We start from the raw sequence: 17,841 nt of genomic DNA on the forward strand, positions 1-17,841 counted from the left end.
TTCATGCCAAAAAGGGCACTAAATCATAGGCTTGTTAAGTTTATAAAATTGTTACCTACCAATCGTCTCACCTCTAGCTGATGCTTCCAACAGATATGGGTTGGTAAAAGACATAGTAGGACTGTCTCTCTGGAGGCCTGTTGCCATATGTAAGTCCTCCTTACTTTGCCCTACATCTCCATAGTAATGTAATTGTTACACTGCAAACCCAAAATTTACTCACTGCAATAGTGGTGCTGGTTTTCCGTTGACCTGGCACGGTGCAACAGCAACTTTTTGTTTATGGATCACCACACATAGTTTTCTGCAGTGGGGAAATTGCCCCTTCTTTTTTATTTGTTTATATTACCACCAACGTCAACATTTAAGGGGTATTTTCAGGTATCCTGATGAAAGGAGGTTGTACCCCCCCCAAAACATTGATGTTGGTGGTGATATAAACAAATAAAAAATAAGGGGCACTTTCCCCACTGCAGAAAATGTGTGCGGATCCATAAACAAAAAGTTGCTAGATCTCCATAGACCTCTTTGTATAACATCATTGTTCTGATCCCCAAGCAGTGGCTCGCGAGCAACATGTTCCTCTCCAAAGTCTTTGATGTTGCTCCCAGTGGCCTCAAAGCTTATTTTTGGATTTATAACATGGAAGCAACTCTTTCAGGCATAAAGACCATGTGTACTGCCACACTGAACCTCCTGTAGTCTGTCAGTCCACAAAGGAGCTACCAAATACAGCCCTTATTGGGCACCCCTAGGAACTTTTTCATGCTTCTGTTGCTCCCTAAATTATAGGTGCCCCAGGAGACCAGCGCACGAACACTTACCTCTAGGTGCGCCGGCTCCCGGAGTCCTGTCAGCGGTGGTGTCCAGAATCGCGCCAAACAAAGTATGGTCATTTGCGTCTCTGGATGCGCGCATTCTCATAAGGCAACTGGGCACATGCACAGACTCACTTTTGGTGCCAAATTTGAAAATTCAAATTCTGATTCAAACTCATTGCTCAAGCTTGTTTTCAGCTTCCTGGACTTGCTAAGCGTACACCTCTGATTATCTTTACTGGTTTTGACCCTTGCCTGTTGTTTTGACTACGAATCTTGCTGCCAGCCTTTGAACACTGCCAGTTCTGACTAAGCCTACTGATTAACCCTTCTGACACCCCGTTCCAGTACACTTCACTTGTGAATAAGATCCCTGCCTATTTCCGCAGCAGAAAGTCCAGGGCCCCAAAAGGGCATCGGTGAAAACCGGGGGCTCTCTTGTTCATCTAGAAGTATTCCAGGCAGTACACGGACTTCTCTGCATACAGGTCGTAACACCAACTTTTTTATATTTAAATGTTGCTCACTGGTAAAAAAAAGGTTGGTGACCCCTGTTCTAAAACAACCCAGCTCCCACAAATATGTGAAATAGTGGACAACTGGCAGCATGGAAGACTTTGGACTGCACTGGCACTATGTGCATGTCGTAAGAACTTGTATGGGTGGAAGTAGCATTATTAATAGCATTAATCTGTGGGCATAATACTGGCCGATTTAGCTCTTTGAACTTAGGATGTTGATAAATAAGACTTTGAGTGTAATGTCATAGAAACATCCAATTTGCATTGTTGGAAACCACCCAGAAAAGGACATGACATGGAACCCCAACAAAAAAGTGAAATGGGTCACCAAAGAAATGCAGCGTTGGGGGAAAAGCTTAGTCTAAAGAAGTGGTTTGTTTGCCAGATACAGTATGTCACAAGTCTTGGAATGTCCCAGCTTAGTGCTCATTCCTGGAAGTGTAAATCATGTCACACACTATGTGACTTTGAGAGAGCTCAATTACTGCTTAAGTAGTGAAGGTGCAAGCAGTCTCGTAGCCATAAGGCATATAATGGATAAGGAAAAGACGCAGAACTCTAGCAGAAATGTGTCACTCAACCAAGCAACTAGAAGGCAAGGTAGAATCCAGCAAGATTAAAAAACAGAATAGAAAAGCAAAACAAAAAAAATAAAGAAACAATGGAAATTGGTTTAGATTTCAGTGAGCACTATTGGGCCAGAATGTTCCTCAGGTTACCTGAACTCTATACTGTGTCTCATTAATGTCACAAAAACCATCCATACCACCGTTCATTGAATTTTTTGGGCATGAGCTTTCAATATTTTCAACAACTAATCTTCTCGATGACATATCAGACCCCCTCCCCTTCCAGTCTGAATTTCGTTGGTGTAGCCAATGGGCCGTATCATTGGGAATTCTATAGCACTTCTGTTCCACTCCAAAAGGGATTCCCCATAATATTGTTCTCATGCCTCATCTAGCAATAGGGATGTAGCGAACGTCGGAAAAAAAGTTCGCGAACATATTCGCGAACTTGCGCAAAAACGCGAGCGGTTCGCGAACGGTTCGCGAACCCCATAGACTTCAATGGGAAGGCGAACTTTAACATCTAGAAAAGACATTTCTGGCCAGAAAAATGATTTTAAAGTTGTTTAAAGGGTGCAACGACCTGGACAGTGGCATGCCAGAGGGGGATCAAGGGCAAAAATGTATCTGAAAAATCTGCCTGTGTGTGCTTGGAAGAGATAGTGTAGGGGGAGAGCTGTTAGTGATTTCAGGGACAGATGATAGTAAGTTTGCTGGCTAGTAATCTGCTTGATACTGCTCTGTATTGGAGGGACAGAAGTCTGCAGGGATTTGAGGGACATTTTAGCTTAGGTAGCTTTGCTGGCTAGTAATCTACTGTTCTCTTTAAACAACTGCCATACGTTGACCTTGTAGGCATTGTTTGCCCAGTTTTTTTGGACGCAGCCACTGAAGCACAGTTGCCAGAAAAAATATGCCATATAAATGCTGAAAATAGTCATTTTTCGCCATACGTTGACCTTGTAGACATTGTTTGCCCAGTTTTTTTGGACGCAGCCACTGAAGCACAGTTGCCAGAAAAATTATGCCATATAAATGCTGAAAATATAAATTTTTTTGGTTGCAGCCACTGAAGCACAGAGGCCAGAAAAATTATGCCATATAAATGCAGAAAATATGCATTTTTTTGGTCGCAGCCACTGAAGCACAGTTGACAGAAAAATTATGCCATATAAATGCTGAAAATATAAACTTTTTTGGTTGCAGCCACTGAAGCACAGAGGCCAGAAAAATTATGCCATATAAATGCAGAAAACATGCATTTTTTTGGTCGCAGCCACTGAAGCACAGTTGACAGAAAAATTATGCCATATAAATGCTGAAAATATAAATTTTTTTGGTTGCAGCCACTGAAGCACAGAGGCCAGAAAAATTATGCCATATAAATGCAGAAAATATGCATTTTTTTGGTCGCAGCCACTGAAGCACAGTTGCCAGAAAAAATATGCCATATAAATGCTGAAAATAGTCATTTTTTGCCATATACGTTGAGTCAACGTATGGCAAAAAATGACTATTTTCAGCATTTATATGGTATATTTTTTCTGGCCTCTGTGCTTCAGTGGCTGCGGCCAAAAAAACTGGGCAAACAATGCCTACAAGGTCAACGTCGTTGACCTTGTAGGCATTGTTTGCCCAGTTTTTTTGGCCGCAGCCACTGAAGCACAGAGGCCAGAAAAAATATGCCATATAAATGCTGAAAATAGTCATTTTTTTGGTCGCAGCCACTGAAGCACAGTTGCCAGAAAAATTATGCCATATAAATGCTGAAAATATAAATTTTTTTGGTTGCAGCCACTGAAGCACAGAGGCCAGAAAAATTATGCCATATAAATGCAGAAAATATGCATTTTTTTGGTTGCAGCCACTGAAGCACAGAGGCCAGAAAAATTATGCCATATAAATGCAGAAAATATGCATTTTTTTGGATGCAGCCACTGAAGCACAGTTGCCAGAAAAAATATGCCATATAAATGCTGAAAATAGTCATTTTTTGCCATACGTTGACCTTGTAGACATTGTTTGCCCAGTTTTTTTGGTTGCAGCCACTGAAGCACAGAGGCCAGAAAAAATTAAACCAGTAGGGTTTGCACCCTAGTTTGTAACGGTGGCGGAGGGAGGAGGAGGACGCTAAAGGACAGCTGTGTGTGGAGTCATGAGGCTTGAAGAGAAGGACAGCTGCATAGAAGTCAGAACAAGTCTTCCGGCGTGCAGTAACCCTCCGAGATCCACCCCTCATTCATTTTAATAAAGGTCAGGTAATCGACACTTTTGTGACCTAGGCGAGTTCTCTTCTCAGTTACAATCCCTCCTGCTGCACTGAAGGTCCTTTCTGAGAGCACACTTGAGGCTGGGCAAGACAAGAGGTTCATGGCAAATTGTGACAGCTCTGGCCACAGATCAAGCCTGCGCACCCAGTAGTCCAGGGGTTCATCGCTCCTCAGAGTGTCGATATCTGCAGTTAATGCCAGGTAGTCCGCTACCTGCCGGTCGAGGCGTTCTTTGAGGGTGGATCCAGAAGGGTTGTGGCGCTGCCTTGGACAGAAAAACATTTGCATGTCTGACGTTACAGACTGGCCAAAGGGCTTTGTCCTTGCAGGTGTGCTCGTGGCAGGATTACTGGCACCTCTGCCCCTGGAATGTTGATGAGTTCCTGAAGTGACATCACCCTTAAAAGCATTGTACAACATGTTTTGCAGGCTGGTTTGTAAATGCCGCATCTTTTCGGACTTGTGGTATGTTGGTAACATTTCTGACACTTTATGCTTGTACCGAGGGTCTAGTAGCGTTGCGACCCAGTACAGGTCCTTCTCCTTAAGCCTCTTGATACGGGGGTCCTTCAACAGGCATGACAGCATGAAAGACCCCATTCTCACAAGGTTGGATGCAGAGCTATCCATCTCCGCTTCCTCATTATCAAGGACTGCATCATCCACGGTCTCCTCCCCCCAGCCACGTACAAGACCAGGGGTCCCCAAAAGGTCACCACTAGCCCCCTGGGAAGCCTGCTCCTGTTGGTCCTCCTCCTCCTCCTCCACAAAGCCACCTTCCTCCTCTGACTCCACTTCTGGCACCTCTCCCTGCGTTGCAGCAGGTGCCTGGGTTCGTTCTGGTGATTCCGACCAGAAATCGTGCGCTTCCAGCTCCTCGTCACGCTGGTCTACAGCCTCATCTGTCACTCGTCGCACGGCACGCTCCAGGAAGAAAGCGAAGGGTATTAGGTCGCTGATGGTGCCTTCGGTGCGACTGACCATATTTGTCACCTCTTCAAAAGGTCGCATGAGCCTGCAGGCATCGCGCATAAGCACCCAGTAACGGGGGAAAAAAATCCCCAGCTGTGCAGATCCAGTCCTACCACCCAGTTCAAAAAGGTACTCGTTGACGGCCCTTTGTTGTTGCAGCAGACGTTCCAACATAAGGAGCGTTGAATTCCAGCGAGTCTGGCTGTCAGAAATCAAACGCCTGACTGGCATGTTGTAGCGCTGCTGAATGTCAGCAAGGCGTGCCATGGCTGTGTAGGAACGTCTGAAATGGGCCGACACCTTTCTGGACTGGGTGAGAACGTCCTGGAATCCTGGGTACTTGGAGACAAAACGTTGGACTATTAAATTTAACACATGTGCCATGCAGGGCACATGTGTTAAATTGCCTAGTCTCAACGCTGCCAACAGATTGCTTCCATTGTCACACACCACTTTTCCGATCTGCAGTTGGTGTGGGGTCAGCCACCGATCGGCCTGTGACTGCAGAGATGACAGGAGTACAGATCCGGTATGGTTTTTGCTTTCCAGGCACGTCATCCCCAAGACAGCGTGACAACGGCGTACCTGGCACGTCGAATAGCCTAGGGGGAGCTGGGGGTGCACAGGTGTGGAGGAGGAGAAGGAGGACCCAGCAGCAGAGTAAGAAGAAGAAGAAGACGAGGTAGAGAGCGATGGAGGAGTAGAGGTGGTGGCAGAACCGCGTGCAATCCGTGGCGGTGACACCAACTCCACTGTTGTTGTTGAGCTACCCATTCCCTGCTTCCCAGCCATTACCAAGTTCACCCAGTGGGCAGTGTAGGTGACATACCTGCCCTGACCATGCTTGGAGGACCATGCGTCAGTAGTCATATGGACCTTTGGCCCAACACTAAGTGACAGAGATGCGGTAACTTGGCTCTGCACATGTTGGTACAGGTGTGGTATTCCCTTTTTAGAAAAAAAATTGCGGCTGGGTACCTTCCACTGCGGTGTCCCAATTGCTACAAATTTGCGGAAGGCCTCAGAGTCCACCAGCTGGTATGGTAAAAGCTGGCGGGCTAAGAGTGCAGACAAGCCAGCTGTCAGACGCCGGGCAAGGGGGTGACAGTCAGACATTGGCTTCTTACGCTCAAACATGGCCTTCACAGAAACTTGGCTGGTGGCAGATGACTGGGAATGGGAACAGGTGGTCAAGGTGGAAGGCGGAGTGGAGGGTGGTTCAGACGGGTCAAGGAGAGCAGAGGTAGAGCAGTAAGATGCTGGACCAGAAGGAGTGTGGCTTTTAGTTTGCCTGTTGCCTTTGAGGTGTTGCTCCCAAAGTGCTTTGTGCTTGCCGCTCATGTGCCTTCGCATAGAAGTTGTACCTATGTGGCTGTTGGGCTTACCAAGGCTCAGTTTCTGACTGCACTCATTGCAAATTACAATGCTTTTGTCAGAGGCACACACATTAAAAAAATCCCACACTGCTGACTTTTTGGAAGTGTGCGATCTGGCGGTAACAGTAGAAGTTGGCGGAGTTGGCGGTATTGGCGGCAATGGCGGGTGCGTTGGCCGGCTGAACACAGGTGCCGATACATGTTGTTGCCCTGCTGATCCCTGCGGGCTGTCCTCCCTGCTTCTTCTAAGTCTTATTCTCCTACTGCCTCTCTGACTCTCCGTCTCTCCATCTGAACTACCCTCCTCTTGCTCTCTTCTACTAGGCACCCACAAAACATCAATCTCCTCATCATCATTCTCCTCAGATGCATCAATTTCTTCTGACACATCACAGAAGGAAGCAGCAGCGGGGACCTCCTCCTCATCACTCATTATGTCCATCTCTATCGTGTTCTCTGCCAGAATTAAATCTGGTGTAAGGTCCTCATCTCCTTCATCTTCTTCTGGCAATAATGGTTGCGCATTACTCAGTTCAAGAAACTCATTGGAAAATAACTCCTCTGACCCCAGTGAAGAAGGGGCACCGGTGGTGGAGGAAGTGTTACGTGGGGTGGCCATAGCAGTGGAGGATGAGGAGGATGTTGTGGTAAAGTTAGAAACGGTAGAGGATGGGGTGTGCTGTGTAAGCCAGTCAACTACCTCTTCAGCATTTTGGGAGTTCAGGGTCATTGGCTTTTTAAAACTGGGCAATTTGCTAGGGCCACAGGATTGCATAGCAGCACGGCCCCTAGCACGGCCTCTGCGTGGGGGCCTGCCTTTGCCTGGCATTATTTTTAAAAAAACAACAACAACAACAAAAACTCAGTTGGTTTTTCTGGAAACGATAATACACACAGCTAGATGGCGGGTTGAAGAAAACACTGTGCAAATAATGCCTACAAAGTCAACGTATACACTACTACAGCGGTGGATACGGATTACGTAAAATATATGAATGCTGCTTGAAAAAAAGTAACTCAAGTGGTTTTTCTAGAGACGATAATATTATCAATATTTAGACAAAATGTGAACAAGGTCACACAGCTCGATGGCGGGTTGAAGAAAACAGTGTGCAAATAATGCCTACAAGGTCAACGTATACACTACTACAGCGGTGGATACGGATTACGTAAAATATATGAATGCTGCTTGAAAAAAGTAACTCAAGTGGTTTTTCTAGAGACGATAATATTATCAATATTTAGACAAAATGTGAACAAGGTCACACAGCTCGATGGCGGGTTGAAGAAAACAGTGTGCAAATAATGCCTACAAGGTCAACGTATACACTACTACAGCGGTGGATACGGATTACGTAAAATATATGAATGCTGCTTGAAAAAAAGTAACTCAAGTGGTTTTTCTAGAGACGATAATATTATCAATATTTAGACAAAATGTGAACAAGCTCACACAGCTCGATGGCGGGTTGAAGAAAACACTGTGCAAATAATGCCTACAAGGTCAACGTATACACTACTACAGCGGTGGATACGGATTACGTAAAATATATGAATGCTGCTTGAAAAAAAGTAACTCAAGTGGTTTTTCTAGAGACGATAATATTATCAATATTTAGACAAAATGTGAACAAGGTCACACAGCTCGATGGCGGGTTGAAGAAAACAGTGTGCAAATAATGCCTACAAGGTCAACGTATACACTACTACAGCGGTGGATACGGATTACGTAAAATATATGAATGCTGCTTGAAAAAAAGTAACTCAAGTGGTTTTTCTAGAGACGATAATATTATCAATATTTAGACAAAATGTGAACAAGGTCACACAGCTCGATGGCGGGTTGAAGAAAACAGTGTGCAAATAATGCCTACAAGGTCAACGTATACACTACTACAGCGGTGGATACGGATTACGTAAAATATATGAATGCTGCTTGAAAAAAAGTAACTCAAGTGGTTTTTCTAGAGACGATAATATTATCAATATTTAGACAAAATGTGAACAAGCTCACACAGCTCGATGGCGGGTTGAAGAAAACACTGTGCAAATAATGCCTACAAGGCCAACGTATACACTACTACAGCGGTGGATACGGATTACGTAAAATATATGAATGCTGCTTGAAAAAAGTGACTCCGGTGTTTTTTCTGGAGACGGTAATATTATGGATATTTAGAAAGAATGGGAACAAGGTCACACAGCTCGATGGCGGGTTGAAGAAAACAGTGTGCAAATAATGCCTACAGGCCAACGTATACACTACTACAGCGGTGGATACGGATTACGTAAAATATATGAATGCTGCTTGAAAAAAGTGACTCCGGTGTTTTTTCTGGAGACGGTAATATTATGGATATTTAGACAGAATGGGAACAAGGTCACACAGCTCGATGGCGGGTTGAAGAAAACACTGTGCAAATAATGCTACAAGGCCAACGTATACACTACTACAGCGGTGGATACGGATTACGTAAAATATATGAATGCTGCTTGAAAAAAAGTGACTCCGGTGTTTTTTCTGGAGACGGTAATATTATGGATATTTAGACAGAATGGGAACAAGGTCACACAGCTCGATGGCGGGTTGAAGAAAACAGTGTGCAAATAATGCCTACAAGGCCAACGTATACACTACTACAGCGGTGGATACGGATTACGTAAAATATATTATGGCTGCTTGAAAAAAGTGACTCCGGTGTTTTTTCTGGAGACGGTAATATTATGGATATTTAGACAGAATGTGAACAAGGTCACACAGCTCGATGGCGGGTTGAAGAAAACAGTGTGCAAATAATGCCTACAGGGCAAATAATGCCTAAAAGGTCAACTTATACACTACTACAGCGGTAGTAAAATAAAAAAAAGTAAAATAAAAAAAAATGAATATTAAAAAAAAAAATTAAAGTTGGTGCTGCTGAACTACTAGGAGCAGCAGATTAGCACACCAGTCCCACTCCCCAACACTGCTAGACTAATAGCACTGGGCTCTTATAGTAGTAGTAGTAGTAGTAGTAGTAAAACAACAAAAAAATAAATAAAAGCAGTCCTTACAAGGACTACTGTTATTGCAGCAGTCAGCAGATGAGATCAGAAGCAGGACAGCTGCCCACTGCAGCTACATACAGAGCACTGCAGTAGAAGGTAGATTACTAGCCAGCAAAGCTACCTAAGCTTAAATGTCCCTCAAACCCCTGCAGACTTCTGTCCCTCCAATAACAGAGCAGTATCAAAACGATTACTAGCCAGCAAACTTTCAACTGTCCCTGAAATCACTAACAGGCAGCAGCTCTCTCCCTACACTATCTCTTCAGCACACACAGGCAGAGTGAAAAAACGCTGCAGGGCTTCGGTTTTTATAGGGAAGGGGAGTGGTCCAGGGGAGAGCTTCCTGATTGGCTGCCATGTACCTGCTGGTCTGGGGTGAGAGGGCAAAAAAAAGCGCCAACAATGGCGAACCCAAAATGGCGAACGTCGCGCGACGTTCGCGAACTTCCGGCGAGCGCGAACACCCGATGTTCGCAGCGAACAAGTTCGCCGGCGAACAGTTCGCGACATCTCTATCTAGCAATGCCATCTGTCTGTTCTGTAATGTAGTGGATCCCAAAGTAAGGGGCTGACCCCCCCCCCCCAGGCAGTGGGCTTGGAGAAGTGGCAGTTGGGGGTTAGACTGAATGGCAGTTCTGATGAGCAGGATGCCTATTTGCTTTCCTAGATACACACAGCTTGAAGGTAAATTAAGGAGATATTTGGAGTGAAAATGTATTGGCTGATGTTGATATTATTGGAACTATATATATATATATATATATATATATATATATATATATATATATATATATATGATCAGGTACAGTTTGGTTTCTAGCTGAACGATGATTGGGGATTAAGAAAACAAGGATAAAGGACAAAATCTTTCTGTTCTCAGCTCTGATCACTATTTCCCAGCAGTCCTAGAGCTTCCTCCATTCGGGACTGACCTATTATAACACCATAACGGGCCTAAGCAATGTTCATAATGTCAAACCCCAGAAGCAAAAAAACTTCTCAGGAGAGAAAACATAAAGGATTTATTCGGCATAATCTCGCCCCTCCGCAGCTGTCAGGGAACAACAAGAGGAGAGCAGTGATCCGGCCTGACGTGACATTCTAGCAGGAGACGCCATTGTTACATAACACAAAGCAAGTGATTTCATATCAAAGGAAGGCAATACTTCAGCAAACACACAGACAAAATAGGCTTCTTAGGATAGAACAGTAACTCTATTTGCAACAGCATTCTTTTCGTTGCCATTTCTCAGCAACGCTGGTCTATGTCTTAATTCTTTCAAACTCTGTAATGAGTTGAAAGATCCAACAGACACTTCTACTTCGAATAATGCCCAAGGGTGGTGGTGACTAGGGCCAAACACTCACAGGATCACCTTACTCATATAATAATCATTTACATCTGCTCATTATAAAAAGGCAACGGGCTCTTCATGAAATCAGAGCCAGGTCAAAAAGCTTTGGAACTGAAGGCAAGGGTGTTAATCTGAAACCCATCAACCATTATTTTGTAGACCTAGAGGAGTAATGTTCAAGGTCTATGGCATTCATAAGGGATAAGAAGAAGTATGAGTAAATATCAATGCAATTCAATATCATGATAAACTTTAGGTCCCATAACCACCATAAATGTACAGTCAGTTACTATGTTGGCATTTAAGGTGACAAGATAAAGCTAGGAACACACTGCTCTAGAAAGAGATGCCCCACAAGAAAGGGACAAGTGGATCTTACTGGGCCCCACAGTAAATTATTTTAGGGCCCCCAACATGTCCAGAGGTTGACCTATTTCACCAATATATATTGAAATTACTAATTAATTAGGGCCTCGCTGGGCCCCCTATATGTACCTCATTGGCCCCTCTGCAGCCACACGGTCTGCTTCCTCATTATTTATGTCCCTGTTTGAATGGGTTCTAAACCCAACCATATTGGTGTTCCATTGCACCCCCTAGTTTTTTATAGAAATCACTGAAAAACCTAATTACACAAGAAAATTCATCAGTGAGCATTCTATTGACCAAAACCAATTATAGATGCAAGCGAAGTAACCTCTAGGAATTCACTATTCTTATTGGAGGGTTCTGTTGCAAAAAGCTCTGTAAACGTTTTATTGAGCAGTATTGCTTTAAGGATGGAAGTCTGATGTTGCAGGACCACAGCTCCCAACATGCCTTACTCTTGAAATATGTTACATTATTCTGGGATTTGCTATCCAGAGACAATGTGTAATGTGTGGTTGAACAGTGTAAGTGGCCCTTTAAAGGAGAAGTAAAGGTTAAAAGTAAGTAAGCTTTATCAGAAAGGTCTATATAAATACACCAGTAAACCCTCGATGTAATGCTGCTCTGAGTCCTCTGACAAAAGAAACACCACATTTCTTTCCTTCTATTGTGTACTCATGGGCTTCTGTATCAGTCTTCCTATCTTCAGTATAAACCTCCAGGGCTTGGGCTTGAGCATGCTCAGTTTGCTCCTCTCTCTCTCCCTCTCCCCCTCCCCTTTTTCCTCCTCCCTGCTCCCCTCCCTACTGTACTCTGAGCCCAGAGCAAATTATGGTATGGTTCAGTACATTATTCAGCCAAATCTTTAATACAGAATTCAGCGGTGGTGTAACTCGAATGTGCCGGGCTTCCATGAAAAAAATCTTGCAGAGGGGCCCAGCGCACTCCATTTTATTTTATCCATCTTCCTGCTCTCTTCCCAAGCCACCTCTGACCCACCCACGTCCCACCTCTGAACAGCCCACACTCCGCCCCAACTCTGTCCACTCCCACCTGACTGGTGTCCCCCTTCCTCGCCGCAGGTAACAGAACGGCTGGGGAGGAGGGATTTTTAATTACCTATAGAGAAAGTAGACCCCACAGTCTACTTTCCTTGGCCCTCCTTTGACTACAATGTCTGCTTCTTCTATAGTTACCCCACTGGAATTCAATGTTTGGCCAAATCCGAAATCCATAATAACATGTCTATACCCGTGTCAGTGTTACTTCAAGAGTAAAATAACAAGCTGATTAAAATTATGTTTTTAACAGTTTTTGACTTGACCCAAGTTACACTTGATGAAATAAATCATTATTATTATTATTATTATTATTATTATTATTATTATTATTATTATTATCCTTTCAGCAACCTGCTTTGCCTGGGATTACAAGAAAATGGACATTTTTCCATTGAGATAAATCTGTCCTCTATTGTTTGTTAATATAATGTTTTACATATCCAGACAAAGGCATGCTCCTGTTGGTTTCGATTATGTAAAAAAAAGCCAGAAACAGCGACATATATAAGTGGGTTTATGCATTCTGAATCCATAACTTTCTGCATTCGTAAGCCATCATTTGTTCCACTAAACTCTCTCTCTGCAGAACTTGGAGCTCCGATGCCAGAGCTGTCAGATTCATTGACGACTTGTCCGGGTTATTGGACGTCTGCCTGACGGATGGACGCGCTGTCTGCCCGGCTTGATGGTTCATAATGCAATTACATGGCAGCCATTGCTCACCGTGGAGCTGGTCTATTCACAGGGAACATGTTTACCTCCAAAGAAGATCAATTTATTGGGCGACAGTTTATTTACAGCATTATGGAATGGCTACGTGTGAGGCGCTGAGACGTTTGTTATTGCATTTATTCATGTTTGCTGTAATTACTTTTTATTATTCCTCTTTGTTTGACAGGGTACAGAAAACTCTAAGCACACCATAATTAAACTGAAAATCAATTATCTCCTCCCAGTCTAAATGGAAAATGTTTGAACTGTCACGGTAACAGACTAGGTTTCTCCATCTGAAGCCTCGAGAAGATTTATTAGGTCAGAATGGACAATATTAATAATGTAATTATACGCTGTCATGGGCACCAACTGGGCCCCTAAATTCCTGGGTCACAAGGCAAGCTTTCTTGAACTCTTGTTTAGGTTTTGGACGTATATGTATTAAATATATGGTAGTCTTCAAGGATTTTTCTAGTGTTAAGAGTCTATTACATTTGCTTAATTGTATGTATTGCATGAGCAACCTTGAAGCAAGTAGGACATGATTTAACAGAGCAGTAGACAGACCCTGAAGTGGAGGGCCCACCTAAGGAAAATAACCTTGGGCAGAAGGAACTGACAACCTCTATCACTTCTTGATGTTCTTTTGTGATAATCCTATGCAGTACAAACTAGGGATTCACCAAATCCCAGATTCAGTTTTGGATTCAGACGAATCAGAGCTGTTTTTAACATGATTTGGATTCCAAGAAATCCAAGAGCCTGACCGAACAGAATCCAAGCTCATTTAGGCATTTGGGTATTTCCATTGGTGCGTCTGCTATTCTGTCAGAGATGAAGGCTTTGGATTCAGCCGAGTCCTTACCCCTGGATTCTGGGATTTGGCGGAACCCTGAAAAGCAGGATTCGGTGTATCACTAGTACAAACATATCTTTGAGGTTGAGGGAGATAGGCAGAACCGGACCAGACCAGCCAGGCGCCCTGGGCAACCTTGCCGGTCGTGGAGCCAAATGAATGGGCGCGTGTGAATCTTTGCACACACACAGTCGGGCAGAGAGGAGAGAAAGAAGACCCGGACTGGCAATCTATTGGTTTTTTTTTGACTCCCAGTCCAGACCTGAGAGAGAGGGCCGGACTAGGGGTAGGAGGCAGAGAAGGTGCATGCCTGGCACCCCCCAATTTTGTGCCCTAGGCACGTGCCTACTCAGCCTACCTCTAGTTCTGGCCCTGGAGATAGGCATGACCTGACCTGAGATTGCCCATAACTGCTTGAAGGACATCACACACTTGTCAACTTGAGCTTCCGGTTGCCTGTTTCCTTGGCATTATTGTAAGGGGAAAATACCCCAAAGTGATCGCCCTGAAGTCTTCTATACTATGAAGGAGTTGTCCTATGTTGGATGTGCCTCAAACTACCAGAAAGGAAACCAGCTCATCAAACCATACCTACAAACCTTAGGTCTCCACAAACAAAGTTGGTAAAATATGGCAATTCCCCTCAGGAATGCATAATGCTCAATGGATAAAGCACAATTTATATCATAACTATCCGCTCTACTGATGGGAATTTCTTTCCCCTTCCTTTTTTAACTATATCAGCATGAAGGCTAAATAATATAGGAACATTAAAACTGGGTTATTATGGAATGGTAGTCTTTCAAAATGAGATAGATAACTCCTGTAAATAAGAACAAAGTACAGAGTAAAAGAAGGGTAATGTGTATGATACACTGAGTAATAGCCATAACATATACATTAGATTTAGCTTGGTCTAGAGAAGGTCTCCAGTATAAGGAGACCCATCATTATTCACATATTTCTTTACAAATTACAGACTTTCCTTATATGCCCATTATAGCTTTTAACATAGAAGGGCAAAGGATAAACAAGTCTCTCGGGTTGATTTACTAACATTAAGTGCTCAATTGCAGAGCAAGACAGTTTTGCTTAGCAATGAAGTTGATTTATGTACAAACACTCTCTTTAGCAGTAATATTCTCTTCTTCACAACAAAAAATGGGTCCAGTGCTCTTGTCGCAATGCTTTTGCTTCTGGAAAATGCTTTGAGGTAGTCTTATGCTGTGGCCTCTCATTGGTCAGCTAAGCTCTTCCTTTGCCCAAGCACAACTGATTGTCCTGCCTTCAAAACCTCAATTATAATAAAATTTCTCATCCCCACCTAACTTGATTATAAAATGTATGGCCTGGATGTACCTTAGTTATACTGATAGCACTAGCAAGGGACACCTAAATCAAACGTACCCCATAGATCTTTCTGCACTATTAAATAAATAAAAAAATAGATAGAAAAAAATGTTTCTAATATAGTTAGTTAGGCAAAAATGTAATATATAAAGGCTGGAGTGACTGGATGTGTAACATAATAGCCAGAACACTACTTCCTGCTTTTCAGCTCTCTAACTCTGAGTTAGTCAGCGACTTTAAGGGGGGCCACATGGGACATAAATGTTCAGTGAATTTGCAATTGATCCTTAGCATTCAGCTCAGAGTTGTGTGCCCCCTCAAGTCACTGATTGGTTATTGCCTGGTAACCAATCAGTGGAAACCAAGAGAGCTGAAAGCAGGAAGTAGTGTTCTGGCTATTATGTTAGACATCCAGTCACTCCAGCCTTTATACATTCAGTTTTGGCTAACTAACTATACTGAAAACATTTTTATTTTGCACAGTCTATCTATTTACCCAGTTTTTATTTTTACAGTCAACAATTCCTCTAAATCAACTTTTAAAGACAAGCAGGCCTCGCATGAATGTTGTAATGCACATTAGTCAATGTGCTCTCCATTACTTCTAATGCCTCAATAAAAGGTCTCCTTTGCTTGACACGAGTCATTATGAGGCTGTCGGAGGAGATTCTGTAGAAATGTTGCTGCTCGTCAATAAGGTATTGTGACTTCTCAACAGAAGAGAAACTATTATGAGACACTCCCTTGACATCATATATTTATTTAACATTATATTACGCACACACATCAGAGAAGCCCATTTGTTGTCACCTCTTAGACCTTAGAACTTAGTCCTGCCTCCTCGGTGGCCTCAATCACTGACTGGAAGGGTTTGGCATTGAATTTAGGACAATATCATAATGTACATTGCTGATGTTTCATGTCACACAGGGAGTCAGTAAAATGAAAAACATTTTTTTTAAGCTTTTTGCGAATCATTTCAACCACTATGTGTACTATGTAACACTTGAAACATGCAGTGGTAATAAGAGCGGAATGGAAGTGGTGGATAAGGTCTAATACTGCAGAACTGAACCCAAAGCCCTTTCAATGAAGATTATCTACAAAAAATAAAGCTATGTATGCATTAGCACAGATTTCTTGGTGAAATAATTAATGTTTGTTTGAGTTTTGACAATATGCACGTTAGCAACTCAAATCTGATGGACTGTGGTTAGAATTACATGTAGTAACATTCTATAAGCCTCTGCCAGTGCCACGTAAGGACTCGTCCATTACCACAGTTGCATTTGCGCATATTTCTCTGCCTTCAGTTGCAATAAAAATCTCAAGATACTTGTGTCAAAATGTGATCAGAATGTGTTTGGCACCGCTCAGTCCTTCCTGCCTCCTGTTCAAACTCAAGTGCAGTTGCACCTATTGACACAGAGGAACCCTGGGGCTATCGTTCAGTGCTATTGCTTCCAATTTATGCTGAAGTTTGAGTGCAATTGAGTTATTGGGTCTCGTGCATATCCCCTTGCAACCACAAAAATGCTGGAATTCTGGGGGGGAATGACTGCGTTATGAGAAAAAAACATTAGGCCTCATTTGTGAAGTCAAAAGCTGTACACAAGGTGCAAAAAATGCCACAATCAGACTTTTCTTTTGCACATTCCATGTTGCATTCGGCTGTCTACAAATGGCCGAAGACCTAGAGTTGCCATCTTTTCTCACCGGTAATACTGGCCTTTGGGATGGGGGAAGAGCTTGGGGCGGGGTGATGAAGTGGGGCAATGGGCAGGGAAATGAGTGTGCAGGGTGGAGAAATAGGCAGGATAATGGTGGGTTGCTTCTTTATAAGGGGTAATTGGCAGCGGAGATGGTCAGGGTAGGGAGGGAGTTATAGTGTTTTACAAATTTACTAGCAGGTTCATTGCCAGTAAATTTGTAATACTGGCCCCGGCACTAACTGGCGGTTTGCTGGACGGATGGGAACCCTACACAGACCTGAGGCACGGCCTTTTGATCCAGCGCTGATTAGCGTAGGATCCAAAAGAGGCAGATGGGGAAGGCACATGGGCATCCCAGCTACTGCCCCCTACTGGAATCCAACCACTGCTCTCTGCACCGAGTGCCAGAATTTTCATCTGATGCCCCATCTGCCTTGGCTGTTCCTTCTTTCTGCCTCACCTTGTTCTAATCTATTCTGAATGTCTTTGTTACACCCCAGTCTGCCTTGCCTTGTTTATTTCCATTGTGTCTTTTCAGTACCAGATGCTCAACCCCATGTGACCAGGGAAACCAACGCCAACTTCATACCTTGGCCTCACATTTCTCTGACAAGGGCACTGCATCACTCTCGCTTTGCTCCAAACTTACTGAGTCTCATAACTATGAGATATGCATTTGGCTGCCGCCGTGTAGAGCTCCATGATGAATTTCTAGATTTTTCATATCTAGCTCTACTAGCTTCTTGACTTTATTGGGCGCTTTTAAGGTGATTTACCTTCATCTCGCCTGCAATCAGAGGATTGTTTATATTCGCCATTCTAGATGTTGTGGTTGGATGTAAATCAACAT

This window comes from Xenopus laevis, chromosome 7L (assembly GCF_017654675.1).
Source record: "Xenopus laevis strain J_2021 chromosome 7L, Xenopus_laevis_v10.1, whole genome shotgun sequence".
Taxonomy (NCBI): domain Eukaryota; kingdom Metazoa; phylum Chordata; class Amphibia; order Anura; family Pipidae; genus Xenopus; species Xenopus laevis.